At 32.3% G+C, this 4,427-nt stretch overlaps 1 non-coding gene across 1 annotated transcript; it reads right to left on the bottom strand.

Moving 5' to 3' along the window:
* Window positions 1–3,901: 3,901 nt before the first annotated feature.
* On the bottom strand, window positions 3,902–4,007 carry LOC133092865 (U6 spliceosomal RNA). The gene has a single exon (XR_009701215.1). It is a non-coding gene; the product is annotated as a U6 spliceosomal RNA (small nuclear RNA).
* Window positions 4,008–4,427: the final 420 nt, after the last annotated feature.

Here is a 4,427-nt window from a genome sequence, read left to right as displayed (position 1 = left end):
TGCATTAGCTCTCCACAACTTATTCATCGGCTAGTTGCAAGTTTGTACCCTTTAACACATCTCCCTAGTTCACCCACCTCCCCCAGTCCCTGGTAACCACCATTCTATTCTGTTTCTACAAATTCTGCTTTTTTAGATTCCATTATAAGTGATATCATGCAATATTTGTCTTTCTCTGTCTGGCTTATCTCACTTAGTGTAATGCCCTCAAAAGTCCATCCATGTTGTGGTAAATGGCAGGATTTCCTTCTTTCTCATGGCTGAGTAATATTCTGTTGGAATATTATATATATATATATATATATATATATATATATATATATATATATATATATATATATATAACAGCTTCTATAACCATATATATATATGTAAGGGAATATTTTCTATATATATAAAAAATATATTTTATATATATATAGAACTTATTTAGCCATTCATCCATTGACAGACACTTAGGTTGTTTCCATATCTTGGCTATTGTGACTAATGCTACAATAAACATGGAACTGCACATGTCTTTTCAACATCCTGTTTTCATTTCCTTCTAGTATATATATCCAGAACTGAGATTCCTGGATCACACATTAGTTGTATTTCTAAATTTTTGAGGAACCTCCACACTGTTTTCCATAGCAGCCCAACCAATTTACATTCCCACCAACAATGCACAAGGTTCCCTTTCTCCACATCCTTGCAAACACTTGTTATCTCTTGTCTTTTTGATGACAGCCATCCTAACAGGTATGAGGTGATATCTTATTGTGGTTTTGATTTGCATTTCCCTAAGATTAGTGATGTTGAGCATCTTTTCATGTACCTGTTGCCTATTTGGATATCTTCTTTGGAAAAATGTCTATTCAGTTCCTTTGCCCATCTTTAATCAGTTTATTTGTTGTTGGTATTAAGTTATATGAGTTCTTTATATATTGTCGATATCAACCCCTTATCCAATACATGGTTTGCAAATATTTTTTCCCATTCCATAGTTTGCCTTTTCATTTTGTTGATTGTTTCTTTCTCTGTGCAAAAGATTTTTAGTTTGACGTAGTTCCACTTGTCGATTTTTTTCTTTTGTTGCTTGAGCTTTTGGTGTCATATCACATCCAAAAAATCATTGCCAAGAGCAATGTCAAAGAGTTTCTTCTCTATGTTTTCTTCCAGGACTTTTATGGTATGAGGCCTTATGTTTAAGTCTTTAATCCATTTCAAGTTAATTTTTGTGAGTGATATAAGGGTCCAATTTCATTCTTCTGCCCGTGGTTATCCAGGTTTCCCAGCACCGTTTACTGAAGAAAATATCCTTTCCTTTTTGTCAGGATTGCTTTGACTATTCAGGGTCTATTGTGGTTCCATACAAATTTTAGAATTGTTTTTGCTATTGCTGTGAAAAATATTACTGGATTTTTGATAGGTATTGCATTGAATCCATAGATGGCTTAGAATAGCATGGACACTTTAACAATATTAATTTTATCCATGAACATGAAATAGCTTTCCGTTTGTGTCTTCTTCAATTTCTTTCATCAAAGTCTTGTAGTTTTCATTGTACAGATCTTTCACTTCCTTGGTTAAACTTATTCCTAATTATTTTATTGTTTTTGATAATACTGTGACTGGGATAGTTTTACGTCTTTTTCAGATATTTCATTGTTAGTGTATGGAAACACAACTGATTTCTGTATGTTGATTTTTTAAAATTTTTATTTTATATTGGAGCACAGTTGATTAACAATGTTGTGTTAGTTTCAGGTGTACAGCAAAGTGATTCAGTTATACATATACATGTATCTATGCTTTTTCAAATTCTTTGTTATTACAGAATATTGAGCATATATGTTGATTTTTATCCTGCAACTTTACTGAATTCATTGATTAGTTCCAGCAGTTTTTTTGGTTGAGTCTTTAGAATTTTCTACATAAGACCATATCATTTGCAAATAATGACAATTTTATTTCTTCCTTCCCCAATTGGATACCTTTTATTTCTATACCTTGCCTAATTACTCTAGCTAGGACTTCCAGTACTATTTTAAATCAGAGCGGTGAGAGTGGGCACCCTGATCTTGTATCTGATCTTAGAGGAAAAGCTTTCAGTCCTTCACCATTGAGTATGACGTTAGCTGTGGGTTGTCAGTATGGCCTTCATTATGTGGAGGTATGTTCCTTCTACACCCAATTTGTTGATGGTTTCTCTCATGAAAGGGTATTGTATTTTGTCAAGTGCATTTTCTGCGTCTATTGAGATGATCATATGATTTTTGTCTTTCATGCTATTAATGTGGTGTATAACATTTATTGATTTGCATTATGTTGACCCATTCTTGCATCCCGGGGATAAATCCCATTTGGTTATGGTGTATGATCCTTTTAATGTGTTGTTGGATTCAGTTTGCTAATATTTTTTTGAGAATTCTTGCATTTATCAGGGATATTGTTCTATAGTTTTCTTTTCTTGTAGTGTCCTTATCTGGCTTTGGTATCAGGGTAATGCTGGCTTCATGAAATAAAGAAAGTTGAAAATGTTCCCTTCTCTTCAATTTTTTGGAAGAATTTGAGAATAATTGGTGTTAATTCTTCTTTAAATATTTGGTAGAATTCACCAGTGAAGGCATCTGGCTTTTCTGTGTTCAAAGGTTTTTGATTACTGATTCAATCTAACTCATTATTGGTCTGCTAAGATTTTAAATTTCTTCCGGATTCAGTCTTTTATTTTCTTTTCCATAATGGTTTATTACAGGATATTAAATATAGCTCCCTGTGCTATACAGTAGGACCTTGTTGTTTACCCATTCTAATATATAATAGATTGCCTCTGCTAATTCCAAACTCCCAATCCATTCCTCCCCCACCCCCCTCCCCCTTGACAACCACAGGTCTGTATTCTATGTCTGTGAGTCTGTTCCATATTCAGTTTTGGTAGGTTGTATGCTTCTAAGAATTTATCCATTTCTTCTAGCTTATCCAATTTGTTGGTCTATAATTGCTTATGGTAATCTCTTACAATACTATGTATTTCTGTAATATCATTTGTAATGTCTCCTCTTTTGTTTCTGATTTTATTTGAGTCTTTTCTCTTTTTTCTTAGTCTAGCTAAAAGTTTATCTTTTTGAAAAACCAGCTCTTAGTTTCATTGATCTTTTCTATTGTTTTTCTGGTCTATGTTTCATTTATTTCTGCTCTGATCTTTGTTATTTCCTTCCTTCTGCTAACTTTGGTCTTAGTTCTTCTTTCTTTAATTCTTTGAGGTGTAAAGTCAGGTTGCTTATTTGAGATTTTTTTATTTTCTTAATATATGCATTTATTGCTGTAAACTTGCCTTTCAGAACTGCTTTTGCAGCCTCCCAAATGTTTTGGTGTGCTGTGTTTCCATTTTCATTTGTTTTGAGATATTTTTTGATTTCCCTTTTATGTTTGTCCTTTGACCCATTCATTTTTCAGGAGTATGTTGTTTAGTTTCCACATGCTTGTAAATTTTCCAACTTTCCTCTTTTTGTTGATTTCAAGTTATACCATTGTGGTTGGAAAATATACTTGGTATGATTTCTATCTTTTAAAATTTACTAAGATTTGCTTTGTGGCCTATCATATGATCTATCCTGGAGAATGTTCTGTGTGCACTTGAGAAGAATGAGTGTTCTGCCGCTGATGGATGGAATGCTCTACAAATGTCTGTTAGATCCATTTAATGTAGGGTTCAAATCCAATATTTCCATGTTGATTTTCTGTCTGGATGATCTATCCATTGCTGAAAGTGGGGTATTCAAGTCCCTTACTATTATTGTATTACTGTCTATTTCTCTTTCCAGATCTATTACTATTTGCTGAATATATTTAGGTGCTCTATGTTGGGTGTATATGTATTTACAATTATTATATCTTCTTGAAAAAGTGACCCCTTAAAAATATGGAATACTTTGTGAATTTGCATGTCATCTTTGCTCAGGGCCATGTTAATCTTCTCTGTATTGTTCAAATTTTAGTATATGTGATGCTGAAGCAACAACAACTCATGGTATTATGAACATTTAAAATTGTTTTTGTTTTAAGTTACTAAGGTTTTTTTAAATTTATTTTTTTTAAATTGAAGTGTAGCTGATTTACAATATTGTGTTAGTTTCAGCTGTACAGCAAAGTGATTCAGTTATATATATTTTTTTCATATTATTTTCCATTATAGATTATTATAAGATATTGAATATAGTTCCCTGTGTTATATGGTAAATGCTTGTTGCTTATCTATTTTATGTATAGGAGTTAACAGATAATTTCAGACTCCTAATTTATCCCTCCCCTTGCTCCCTTCTCCTTTTGGTAACATAGTTTATTTCCTATGTCTGTGAGTCTGTTTCTGTTTTGTATATAGATTCATCTGTGTTATTTTTTAGATTCCACATATAAGTGATATTACATAATATTTGTTTTTC

Source organism: Eubalaena glacialis, chromosome 5 (assembly GCF_028564815.1).
Source record: "Eubalaena glacialis isolate mEubGla1 chromosome 5, mEubGla1.1.hap2.+ XY, whole genome shotgun sequence".
Lineage (NCBI taxonomy): Eukaryota > Metazoa > Chordata > Mammalia > Artiodactyla > Balaenidae > Eubalaena > Eubalaena glacialis.
Note: the sequence above shows the minus strand (reverse complement) of the source record. Positions and strands in the feature narration are given on the sequence as shown.